At 33.6% G+C, this 14,301-nt stretch overlaps 1 pseudogene; it reads left to right on the forward strand.

Annotated features, from left to right (window-relative positions):
• The first annotated feature begins 1,339 nt into the window (after positions 1 to 1,339).
• On the forward strand, positions 1,340 to 6,358 carry LOC131752814 (U2 small nuclear ribonucleoprotein A' pseudogene; annotated as a pseudogene).
• Positions 6,359 to 14,301: the final 7,943 nt, after the last annotated feature.

Genomic DNA, 14,301 nt, shown 5'->3' on the forward strand with positions numbered 1-14,301 from the left:
CTCTATACTAAGATCCTGAATTTGAAGGAGAGTCTACTACTCAATTTGTGCTAGTGTCTCAGGAGGAGTAGGATGAATATAGTTCTGCATGTGTTAGAAAAACTGAAAACAGAAACTAACTACAGTTACTACAATGACCTGTCACTGCTGGAGTGAAGTATTACTGACAGAAACAGGAAAGGAGCAAAAGCATTCTTCAGAATAGAGGAAACAAGTCCCTTCTTTTTCCTTTAGCTTTCCTATCTCCCTCTAGTTCTTACCATTAGCAGAGACTAACAGGGAACAAGTTGGCAAATCAGAAATGTGATTTTCAGAGTTTTAGTCCAACACCAGAAAGCAAAATATGGAAAATTCTCTTTGGAGTTGAGATATATATTAAATATTAGACTTCTTTAGAGTTTAAGTCAGTTTGGATTCAAGTTTCCTTGTGGTTATGTTTCCTAATGTGAGTAATCATACAGCTACTTTGTCAGGGACAGTCCTCTTTATACTTGTTGTTAGACTTCACATGCAGTTTGTGTTTCTGTTCACCATGAAACATGCCCAAGTTTGAATAATAGCTACAAGATCATGCAACCAAACTGACACATGTGCCTTTAGGCAATGATTTAATTTACTTCTTAAACACTACTAGCCCCAAAGCAATTACTTAGAAAGAGTCCAAAGATAAAGTGTACTTTCTTTTGTTACATGTCTGCATCCAAGTGAATGACGTAATATTTCAGTTGTAGGTTTTGTTTTGTAGTATTAGAAAATTTACAAATTTTACTCAAGTTTCATTTTAAGTAACAAAAATCTTCTAGGTTGCTCTAAGCTACTTCCCCTTCTCCCTTCCTTTTGTATTGTCCTTGAAGTCCATACAGTAAGATTTACCTTAAAAAAAACCCCCACAGACCATGATTTATAAATATGGTTGATGAAAATATCTTCAGAATTATAAAAGGGAGGGACAATTTTCCTTCATGGAAAATTGGATGAAGGGGAGGTATCACTAAAAGTTTATTTCAAAAACTTGCCACAGACCTTCTGGAGTGTGAGGAAGAGAGGAAATGGTATCCACCTTAAACTAGAAGCTAAATGCCTAAAGCTTGCTGAAGCTGCCTACATGCACTAACAGAAGAGAGAGAGGGCTGCATTGGGAAGGAGTTGCACTTTTCCCTACAAGAGGTGAGGATGTTGGTTGTAGTTTACTTAAAACGGTACTTCTGAGGAGTAACATCAGAAATAAAGATAAAAACAAGATAAAAGCATAGGTTGTTCCTGACTTCCTCCCCATCACAAGGACAACTAACATCTATTCAAGAGCAAGAAACCACTGAAAACATTCTAGAACACAGGGATGAGTCTGATGCAAACCCCAGCACCTCAGAGATCAAGACAGAGTGCATTAGAAGGGTAAGAGATATGGCTTCTTATTGACTGAATTGCCCTTCCCTCAGGCAAGCACAGTACCACAGAGATAGGTCTCCCCTGAACCTCCAGTTTCTAATGGGAAAAGAGAAACTAGGGAGACAACCAGCCCCCTAACCCAGCATTGTGAATGGCTTTGTGGGAGTCCCTACTCTGATCTGGCACTGCAGGGATTGCAGGGCAATCTGTGGGACTCAAGCACTGGGGATATGACTTTGACGAAGCAGAGGGGAGTGGCTTGTAACAACCAGCACCCAGATCCTGGCGTATTGAGTTCATACATGCAGTGCCCAAGTAGTAATCTCAACCAGCAGCTTTGCTCATCTGCAGAACCGCATTGGGGTGCACTCCAACCAGGGAACTCAGCAGGGTGCAGATCTGCCTGATTTAGATCCTCAAACAAAGAATTTTGTGAACCCTAGAGCCCAGTTTGCCTATGTCTTATCAAAGAGCTGAATCACAGCCCCATCCACTGTGGATACTGTCTTCCAGTCTCATCTGACCAGAGGACTGGAGATAACTCCTAGAAAATGTTCCACTGGCACTCAAGCTGAGAGGTGGGCAAGCAGAGCTGAAGACTCCCAGAGCAAAGTCATTACACTTCCTGATTTCTAGCTACACTATAAAGGTAGAGTTATCAAAACAGTATGGTACTGGCATGAAAATAGACAAATAGACAAATGGAACAGAATCAAGGGTCCAGAAATAAACCCATGTGTATGTATACAGTCAACTCATACTTGACAAGGGAGCCAAAAATACTCAATGGAGAAAACAGAGTCTCTTCAATAAATGGAGTTGGGATAATGAATATTCACATGTAAAAGAATGAAATTGACTCATAACTTATATCACTCACAAAGTTGAACTCAAAATGTATTAAAGACTTAAATGTAAGACCTGAAATCATGAAACTCCTAGAAGAAAAACGTGGGAATAAACTCCTTGACATGGGCCTTAATAGTGATTTTTTGGGGGGTATGACACCTAAAGCACAAGCAACTAAATCAAAAACAAACAAGTGGGACTACAAACTAAAGTTTCTGAACAGAAAAGAAACCATCAACAAAATGAAAAACACAATGTATGGAGTGGGAAAAAAATATTTCCAACCATATATCTGAAAAGGGATTAATTACTCAAAATATATTTATATATACTTTATATTTATCCTATTTATTTATATATACCTATTAAAATTGTTTATATTATTATATACTTATATATATATACATATTTTATATGTATATATATTTTAGTATTTCTTCATCTCAATAGCAAAGAAACCAGTAACCCAATTAAAAAAAAAAAACTTGGGCAAAGGACCTGAATAGACATTTCTCCGAAGAAGAATACCCAAAAGCTTAACAGGTATCTGAAAAGATGCTCAATCACTAATCATTAGGGAAATGCAAATTAAAACCACAATGAGATATCACTCACACCCATTAGAATGGCCCTGATTAAAAATACAAGAGATAGCAAATGCTGGTGTGGATGTGGAAAGAAAGAACCCTTGTACACTGTTGGTAGAATTGTAAATTGGTACAGCCACTATGGAAAACAGCATAGAGTAGCCTCAAAAAATTAAACATAGAACTACTTACTATATGATCCAGCAATTTTACTTCTGGGAATATATTCAAAGTAAATGAAAACACTAACTCAAAATGATACATGCACCCCCATATTCATAGCAGCATTATTTATAATAGCCAAAACAATCTAAGTGTCAACCTATGGATTACTGGATAAAAAATTGTGACATATAAAATTCAACCATACAAAAGAAATGAGGCAATCCTACCATCTGTGACAACATGAATAAACTCTGTAGGCATCATGCTAAGTGAAATAGGTCAGACAAAGACAAATAATGTAGTATGATCTCACTTATATGTGGAATCTAAAAAAAAAAAAAAAAAAAGAGCTCATAGAACAGAAGACATTAGTTGTTGTCAGCAGTGGGGGATAGGGGATGGAAAAAATGGGTAAAGTGGTCAAAAGGTACAAACTTCCAATTACAAAATAAGTAAGTCTTGGGGATATAATTATAGCATAGAAAGTATAACTAATAATCCTGTATTGCATATTTGAAAGTTGCTAGGAAAGTAGATCTTAAACGTTCTTATCACAAGAAAAAAAAATGTAGCTATGTATTGTGATGGATGAACTAGACTTATTGTAATGATTATTTTTGCAATATATACAAATATCAAATCATGTTGTGCACCTGAAACTAATGTAATGTTATATGACAATTATACTTCATTTTTTAAAAGTGAAGGAAAAATAAAGGCTTTCTCAAAAATTGAGAGAATCAGTTGCCACTAGACCTGCCTTGCAAGAAATGTTAAAAGAAATTCTTAAAACATAAGGAGAATAATAAGGGTCAGAAAATCCAATCTACATAAAGAAAGGAAGAGCATGCATGAAGGAAAAAGTGAAGTTAAAATAAAACCTCTTCTTTTTCTTAATTGATATAACATAATAGTTTGTTCACCAAAATAACAGCAGTAACACATTCAATTACATATACGTGTGTGTGTTTGTATATATATGCTCATATATGCTTATATATAAGTGAAATAAATGTCAGAAATGATACAAGGGACAGGAGGCAGAAACTAGGATAATTTGGTTGTTATAAGGTATTCATACTACCTGTGAAGGGATTTAGGGATTTAGTATTATTGGAGACTTGGATTAGCTGTAAATGTATATTACAAATTCTGGGGCAAACATTTAAAAAAGCAAAAAAAAAAAAAAAAGTGTAACTAATATGCCAAGAAAGGGGAGAAAATAAAATAATATAAAATGCCCAATTTAAACCATAAAAAACAGAAAAAGAGTGGAAGACAAAAATAGAAACAAAGATCACAGGCAATAATAATGGATATAGTAGATATCAGTCCAACTAAATCAATACTCACTTTGAATGTCAATAGTCTAAATTAAGTCTAAATTAAAAACAGATTCTTAGAGTGGGTCATAAAATATGCACCAGGGGCTCCCCTGGTGGCGCAGTGGTTGAGAGTCCGCCTGCCGATGCAGGAGACACGGGTTTGTGCCCCGGTCCGGGAAGTTCCCACATGCCGTAGAGCGGCTAGGTCCATGAGCCATGGCCGCTGAGCCTGCGCGTCTGGAGCCTGTGCTCCGCAATGGGAGAGGCCACAACAGTGAGAGGTCCGCGTACCGCAAAAAAAAAAAACCCCAAAACATGCCCCAACTATAAGTTGAAATACACTTTATATATAAAGACATGTGTATATATATATATATATATATATATAGATATACATATATGTATATAGATATACATATATGTATATATATGTATAAAGACAATGTAAGTGGATGGAGAAAAATATTCTATGCTAACAATAATCAAAACAAAGAAGAATGTTAATTATGTTAATTTCAGACAGACCAGACTTTAAAGTAAGAAAAATTATCCGGGATAAAAAAGGGCATTACATAATGACAAGGGTACCAGTTCTCCAAGAAGACATTTCTTGACGTGTGTGCACTTAACAACAGATTATCAAACTACTTGAGTCAGAAACTGATAGAAATGTAAGGAGTAATATAGTAATCTACTATATATGAGGCTGAAATCAATAAGGACATGGTTGAACACAACAACACTTTCAGCCAACTGGACATAATTGACTTCTATAAACCTCTTTATCCAACAAAAGCAAAATTAACATTTTTGTCAGACTCACATGGAGCGTTCACCACAATAGGTCACATTCATGAAACACATATTAACAAATCTGAAAGAATAGAAATCATGGGATTTCGATTAGAGCACGATATAATTAAATTAGACATCAATAACTGAAGGACACCTGGAAAATCTCCAAATATGTAGAGATTAAACACCACACCTTCTATGTTACATATGGGACAAAAAAGAAATCTCAGAAGAAAATTTAAAATATTTTGAAATAAATAAAAACATACAACTAATTAAAACTTGTGGGATGCAGTGAAAGCAATGCTTAGAGTGAAATATATAGCATTGAATGCATATATTAGAAAAGAAGATCCATATTAATAATTTAATTTTCCACCTTAGGAAACTAGCAAAAAAAAAACCCCATATTAACTCCAAAGTAAGCAAAGAGAATATCTGGTGTGTGACAGTGGACGCACAACATCACTGGAGGAGGATAGTGAAGCTGATGATGGAGGTGATCTAGCAGGCAGTGCAGTACACCAAAGCCATGCAGAACCATAAGCTGGACCTCCAGGAGTATAAAATTCCTGTCACTGAAAATCTAGGTGCTACCTTAGACCAGTTTGATGCTATTGATTTTTCTGGCAATGTAATCAGGAAACTAGGTGGTTTTTCTTTAGTCAGAAGACAGAAAAAATTATTAGTGAACAACAATAAAATATGCCATATAGGTGATGGACTTGGTCAGGCTCTGCCTTGTCTGACAGAACTTATTCTCACCAGCAATAATCTTGTGGGACTGGATGATCTGGACTCTTTGACATCTCTCAAATAACTGACTTATCTAAGTACTCTAAGAAATCTTCTAACAAAGAAGTAGTATAACAGACTGTATGTAATTTATAAAGTTCTACAAGTCAGAGTATTGGATTTCCAGAAGGTGAAACTTAAAGAGTGCCAGGAAGTAGAGAAAACATTCAACGGCAGACAAGGGGCACAACTTGCAAAGGATATTTCCATGAGAAGCAAAACTTCTAATTCAGGTTATGGTTTGCCAAGTGACAAAAAGAAAGGCGGGGCCACTTGCAGGGGATGTAGAAGCAGTCAAGAATTCTAATGCATCAACCGTCACTGAAGTGGAGTGCCTGAAGGGTTTTCTATTGTCTGTCTGATACCTGGCAGAGAATGCAGATCAATCAGGCCTCACTGATGATTGATGATGAAGAGGAAATGGAAGAAGACATAGTCACAAATGGGTCCTGAGCAGTGGGGCCTCTGAGTATCTACAGGATATATTATATGTCCACCTGGGACAAGTCCTACTTTTTGAATATGGAATAATAGCCTTGCTTATGTCAACAAAGTGGAGTTCAAAAGCATTGTTGAAATGTCTAAAACTGCTGCTGGTAAGTTTGTAATATAAATTTTGAAATCTGAATGCCAGTTTTCTACAAATAGTAAAAATAAGGGACATTCACTGTGCTCCCAAAAAGAATATAAAAAGAGTAAGCAGAAGAAAGTATATAATAATACAGCAGAAATCATCAAACTGGTAAGAGTAAATCAGCAGAAAAAAAAAAAAAATCAGTGAAACCAAAAGCTGGTTTGTTCTTCATAAAGATCAATAGAAACAATAAACATCTAGCTAAGCTAATTAAAAAAAAAGAACGAGGATGAAAAATGTTAGTATCAGAAATGAAAAAGGGAATATCACTACAGATCCCATGGAATTTAAAAAGCTAATAAAGGAATACTATGAAAAACTCTATGCCTATAATTTGCTAACATAGATAAAATAGACCAATTCTTAGGAAGATATGATATGAAAAAATTAACACAAAAAGAAATAGATGATCTGAATAGGCCTCTATCTTTTAACAAATTGAATTAATTCTTTTCCAAAACAGAAAGCACAAAGTCCAAATGGGTTCACTGGTAAATTCAACTAAACATTTAAGGAAGAAATGGTACCAATTCTCTATAGTCCCTTTCAAAGTATAGAAGCAGAGGGAAAACTTTTTAATTCATTCTATGAGGTCAGCTTTACCCTAGTACCAAAAACAGTTACAAGAAAAGCAAACTACAGACCAATATATCTCATGAACAGAGGTGTAAAAATATGAAACAAAATATTAGCAATTCCAATCCAAAAATGTATAAAAATAGTTGTACACCACAATCAAATGGGATTTATTACAGGACTGCAAGGCTGATTCAATATTTGAAAATCAATTTATGTAATCCATCACATCAACAGGGTGAAAAAGAAAAATCACATGATCATATCAATAGATGACAAAAAAGTATTTGAAAAGATACAATACCCAATCATGACACAAATTTTTAGTAAACTAGGAATAGAGAGGAACTTTCTCAACATGTTAAATGCTATCTACAAAAGGCCTACAACTAACATTATATTCAAAGGTGGGACATTCAAAGCTTTTCCACTAAGATTAGGTACAAGACAAGAATGTACCCTCTCATCACACCTATTCAACATTGTGCTACAAGTCCTTGCTAGTGCAATAAAGCTAGAAAAGAAAATAAAAGGTAAACAGATTGTGAAGGGGAACCTAAAGCTGTTTTTGTTCTCAGATGATATGACAGTCTACAAAGAAAAACTGAAAGAATCAACAAAAAGTTCTGGGAACTAAAAAGCAATTATAGCAGGTTGCAGGATGTAAGGTTAATATACAAAAAACAGTTGCTTTCCTGTGTACCAGCAATGAAAGAGTGGAATTTGAAAGTAAACACACAATACCATTTCTATTATCATGTTATAATAATATGAATTACTATGTTATATTATTATTATATTATACCCCAAATGAAATACTTAAGTATAACAAAATATTATAAGATCTAGATGAATAAAACTATAAAAGTGTGATGAATAAAATCAAAGAACTAATAAATGGAGTCATGTTCATGGATATAAAGACAATATTGTCAAGATGTCAGTTCTTCCCAAATTGATCTATAGATTTAATACAATCCTGATAAAAATCCCATCAAGTCACTTTATGAATATGGAAAGAGTGATTCTAAAGTTTATATGGAGAGGAAAAAGACCTATAATAACCAACACAATGTTGAAAATGAATAACAAAGTTAAAGGAATGATCCCATTTAACTTCAAGACTTATTATAAAGCTACAGTAATCAAGAGGGTGCTATTAGCAAAAGAACTGACACATAGATCAATGGAACAGAATAGAGAGTCCTGAAATAGACCTAAAATATGTAGTCAACTGACCTATGATGAAGGAGCAAAGGTAATACAATGAGGCAAAGACAGTTTCTTCAACAAGTGGTGCTAGAACAACTGGACGTCCACATGCCAAAAAAATTAATCTAGACACAGACTTCACACTCTTCACATAAGTTAACTTAAAATGGACCTTAAGCCTAAATGTAAAATGCAAAACTATAAAACTCCTAGAAGATAAAATAGGAGAAGATCTAGATGACCTTGGATATAAGGATGACTTTTTAGATACAACAGTAAAGACACAATACATGAAAGAAATAATTGATAAGCTGGAGTTGATTAAAATTAAAAATTTGTGTGCTGCAAAAGATAATATTAAGGGTATTAGAAGACAAGTCACAGACTGGAAGAAAATATTTGCAAGACACTTCTGATAAAACACTATTATCCAGAATATACAAAGAACACTTAAAAACTCAAAAATAAAAAAAACCCTGAATTAAAAAATGGGCCAAACACCTTAACAGACATTTCACCAAAGAAGATTACAGTTGATAAATTAATGCATGAAAAGATGCTCCAAATCATATGTTATCAGGGAAATGCAAATTAAAACCATGAGATACCACTACACACCTATTTAATGTCCAAAATCCAGAATGCTGACAGCACCAAATGATGAAGATGTAGGGCAACAAGAACTCTCATACACTGCAGGTAGAAATGTAAAATAGTACAGTCACTTTGGACAACATTTTGATGGCTCATACAAAACTAAACATATTCTCACCACGTGATCCAATGATCACACTCCTTGGTATTACTCAAAGGAGCTGAAAACTTATTTTTATATAAAAACTTGTACATAGATGTTTATAGTAACTTTAGTCATAATTGCCAAAACTTGGAAGTAATCAAGATGTCTTTCAGTAAGTAAATGGATAAATAAACTATGGTATATCCAGACAACAGAATAGCACTGAGTACTAAAAAGAAATGAACTATCAAGCCATGAAAAGACATGGAGGAACGTTAGGTGCATATTACTAAATGGATGAAGCCAATCTGAGAAGGCTACATACTATATGACTCCAAAGATAGGACATTCTGGAAAAGGCAAAACTGTGAAGACATTAAAAAGTCAGTAGTTTCTAGGTATGGGAGGGATGAGTAGGAAGAGAGCAGAGGATATCTAGGGCATTGAAAATACTCTGTATGACATTATAATGATGGATATATGCCATTATACATTTGTTCAAAACCATAAAATGTACAATACCAAGAGTGAACCCTAATGTAAACTATGGACTTTGGGTGATTATAACGTGTCAATGTAGGTTCATCCTTGGTAAAAATTGTACCACTTTGGTGATTAATGTTCATAGTGGATGAGGCTATGTACACATGGGGAAAAGGGGTATATGGGAAATATCTGTACCTTCCTCTCAATTTGCTGTAAATTTAAAATTGCTCTAAAAAATTAAAGTCTTAAAAAAAGAAAGAAAGGGATTCCTAGTAACAATGAATTAATGCAACCAAATGGAGACCTGACAAATTCCAAGAGATAAATGAGGGAGTAGAAGCAACCAATAATATGAGCCTTTAAAAGAGAACTATGGTATGTTGATTCTATATCCTAAAACTTTACTGAATTCACTTATGAGTTCTAATGGTATTTTTGTGGAGTCTTTAAAATATGAATAGACATATGATATAAACATGTCTTCAAAAAGAGATAATTTTACTTTTTCCTTTTTGATTTTGATGTGTTTTGTCTCTTTTTCTTTTTGATGTCTAAATGATCTGCCTAGGACTTCCAGTACTCTACTGAATAGAATTGGTGAAAATGAGCATACCTGCCTATTTTCTGATCTTAAAGGAAAATCTTAGTTTTCACCATTGAGTATGATGTGAGTTGTGGGATTTTCACATATGGTCTTTATTATATTGAGACAAATTTCATCTACACCGATTTATTGATAGTTTCTGCCGTGGATGTGTGTGGAATTTTATCAAATGCTTTACCTTCATGTACTGATATGAATGTGTGATTTTTATCCTCCATTCTGATAATGTGGTATATCATATTTATTGAGTTGTATATGGTGGACCATTCTTTCAATACAATAACAATAGATTATCTAAAAAATAATCAAGAAAACAAATTCCATTTACAATAACAACAAAAAATTAAATACTTAAGAATAAGCTTAACCAAATGGGTGAAGAACTGATACACTGATAACCACATAAAACATTCATGAAAGAAATTTAACAAGACACAAGTAAATGGAAAGATATCCCGTATTCCTAGTTTGGAAGAATTAATATTTTTTAAATGCTCATAGCACTCATAGCAGTCTACAGATTCGATGCAATCCTATCAAAATCATAGTAGCATTTTTACACAGTAAAACAATCCTAAAATTCATATAGAACCACTAAATTAAATACTCTAGATAGTCACAGCAATTTTGAGGAAGAAGAACAAAGCTAGAGTCATCATACTTTCACATTTCAAAACATAGTACAACTTGCAATAATCATAACTGTTTGGTACTAGCATAAAAATAGACATATAGACCAATAGAAGAAAATAGAGAGCCCAGAAATAAATCTATGCATATACAGTCAATTGATATTTAACAAGTGGCCAAGAATACACAATGGGGAAAGGATAGTTTCCTCAAATGGTGTTGAAAAAACTAGATATCCACATGCAAAAGAATGAAATTGAGCCCTTTTCTTACACTATACACAAAATTCAATTCAAAATGGATTAAAAACTTGAATATAAGACCTGAAACACTAAAACTCCAAGAAGAAAACATAGGAAAAAATTTTTCTTGACCTTGACTTTGGTTATGATTTTTTGGATGTAACACCAAAAGCACCAACAAACAAAAGCACAAATAGATGTGTGAAATTACATCAAACTGAAAAGCTTCTGCACAGTGCAATAAACAGTCAATAGAATAGAAAGGTAACCTATGGTTTGGGAGAAAATATTTGAAAACCATAACTAATAAAGGGTTAATATCCAAAATTTATAATTAATTCATACAACTCAATAGCAAAAAATCAAATAACCCTGTCAAAAATGAGCAAAGGACCTCAGAAAATTTTTCCAAGGAAGGCACACAAATGGCCAAGAGTTACAAGAAAATGTTTCAACATTACTAGTCAACAGGTTAATGCAAATTAAAACCACAATGAGTTACCACCTCACACCTCTCAGGATGGCTGTTATAAAAAACAAAAGATAACAAGTGCTGGTGAGGATATGGAAGAAAAAGAAAACTTGTAGAGTCTTGGTGGAATATAATTCGGTGTAGCCACTATGGAAAACAATATGGAGATTCCTCAAAAAATGAAAAATAGATCTACCATATGATCCAGCAATCCCACTTTTTGGGTATTTATCCAAAGGAACTGAAATCAGAGTCTCAAAGATACACCTGCATTCTTGTGTTCATTTCGGTATTATTCACAATAGCTAAGACACCGAAACAATGTAAACATTCAAGGAAAGATGAATGGCTAAAGAAAATACATACAATAGAATATTATTCAACCATAAAAAAGGAAATTCTGCCATATGAGACAACATGATGAACCTGAAAGACACTATGCTAAGTAAAATTAACCAGACACAGATCAACTACTACATAATCCTACTTATATGAGGAATATAAAATAATCAAACTCATGGATTCAAAGTAGAATGGTGCTTAGCAAGGGGAGGGGGAGGGGAAAACAGGTAGGTATTACTCAAAGGATACAAAGTTTCAGTTAGGCAAGATGAATAAGTTTCAGAGATCTACTGTCTACCATAATATCTATAGTTAAACAATACTATGCTGTTTACTTAGGCATTTGCTAAGAGTGTAGATTTTACATTAACTCTACTTATGACAGAAAAAAATAAAGGCCCAAGGAAACTTTTGGAAATAATGGATACGTTTATTAGCATTGATCATGGTGATTGTTTCATAGGTGTATATTTATTTCCAAATTTATCAAGTTGGATTCATTAAAAGTACACAGCTTTTTTCTGTCAATCATATCTCAGTGTGGCTTAAAAAAGGGGAACATAAACATATAAATGTTTTAAAAATTAAAGAGAACTGCATATGACATCTTCAAGGAGAGAGCAGAGAGTCTCTGAGGAAGGATGTATCTCAGGAGAGAATGACCAGTAATTGTATGCCTACTATAACCATAGACTTCAATGTAGGATCATTACTGAACCAACTGAGTAAAAGTTCCTCACCATTCCTTCCACTTCCAGAGGCCAGAAATTCAGCTAATATGTGAAGATATCAATATGGAGAGCTAGGAAATCATGAAAAAACCAATCTCTTGCCCCTCCTTCTCCTGAGAAAACTGCTATGTGTGTTATTCCTGCATCAGGAGAAGGGAAAGGCTTTTAAGGTGCTTTGAGTTTTATATTTTAGTGAGATGGCACTTTTTGATTATACAAATTATGCTCCTCTTATTAAAATTAAAATTTATGGAGTAATTTTATTAAACCTTTACATACATATTCTTAATTAATATTTGCAGTAACCTAGTAGGTTCATTCTGTTATGAACTTTGTCTCATAAATAAACAAACTGAGCCTTTTTCAGGTCTTCATATGAATGGCAGAGTCAGAAACTGAATATTTGTCAAATTTTATGCTCTTAATATTTTCCTGAACTCATATCTGTATTCATTTAATTTCTTAAGAAGACAACAGTAACAAATATCTGTATTATCTAATGAATAATTCTGTGTATTAAGTTAGTAATATTCTATAATGAATTAGTGTATCTTATGAAAGAATTCCTTGTCTAACAAGAACTCACATCCTGTTTTGTTGCTCTGAATATTTTTTTCATGTACTGGGGAGAAATGGTTTCAGGTGTTCACATTAGAGACAAACATAAACAAATGTGCTTACTCTTCCTGAAATATTTCCAAAAGAATTCAAAATAAAACTAGTTTATTTGTGAGAAAACATGAAAATGTCTTTATTAATACTTAAAATATATTGGAAATACAAATTATTATATCTCATTCACATAATTTTGATCCAGTAACTCTTACTAAATGTGCATTTTTGTAGGACACAATCTTAATCTGGAAGCAATTTTAGAAGATATCTTGACCAGTCTCCCACCCATTGCATGAACCCATTCCTCAAGTTTGACGGATAGGAGGATAATGAAATAATGAATTACCTTTTGTCTGATATTTATGTGTTATAAAAATATTTTTTTACTGATAGAATATTCAATTTCCTTTTAATTCCATCCACTTTTACTGAACCCTGTCCTTGGAACCATACATTCCTTTACTCATCTGATACATAAATTATTGAGCTCATCATCCAGGCAACAAGTTTGATGAAGAGAATACAATGATGACCCAAACCAGAAATACTCCATGCTTAGGTGGAACTCAGAGGCTAGAGGTAAGGCAGATAATCAAATATGATTGCAGTAATGAATGTGGAGTTTCAATTTTTAGAATGTACTGTAAAGTACATGACGCTATGAGATTGACTATTATGAGGTTTTCCTGAAAAAGTGAAATTCTTGCAAGTATTGAAAAGAAACATTACATTTCTGTAGTATTTTCTTCAAACAGTCCGTATCTGTGTGATACTGAAATAAATAACTTCAATCTGAATAAAGGGGATTAAGGAGTTTATGAATATGTGTGTATGTGTAATTACATATGCGGGTATCATTTTGCCAATCAAGGTAGCTTACCCTTTAATTCTCCTTATCTATGCATAATAGAGAATATGTGGAGAGGGGTATTGCTAGACAGAATTTACCAGTGAAATAATTTTCATAGCGTGCTGAGAAATAAGAATTCATAAAAGTATAAAAGTGACTATTTTATGTACCACACTTGCAATCGGTTCTTAGTTTAGATCATGTTGTTAAATTTTCCTGCCTCAATAATTTAACGTTTATTTCATTTATGCTAGTCTTCTTGC

Source organism: Kogia breviceps, chromosome 3 (assembly GCF_026419965.1).
Source record: "Kogia breviceps isolate mKogBre1 chromosome 3, mKogBre1 haplotype 1, whole genome shotgun sequence".
NCBI lineage: Eukaryota > Metazoa > Chordata > Mammalia > Artiodactyla > Physeteridae > Kogia > Kogia breviceps.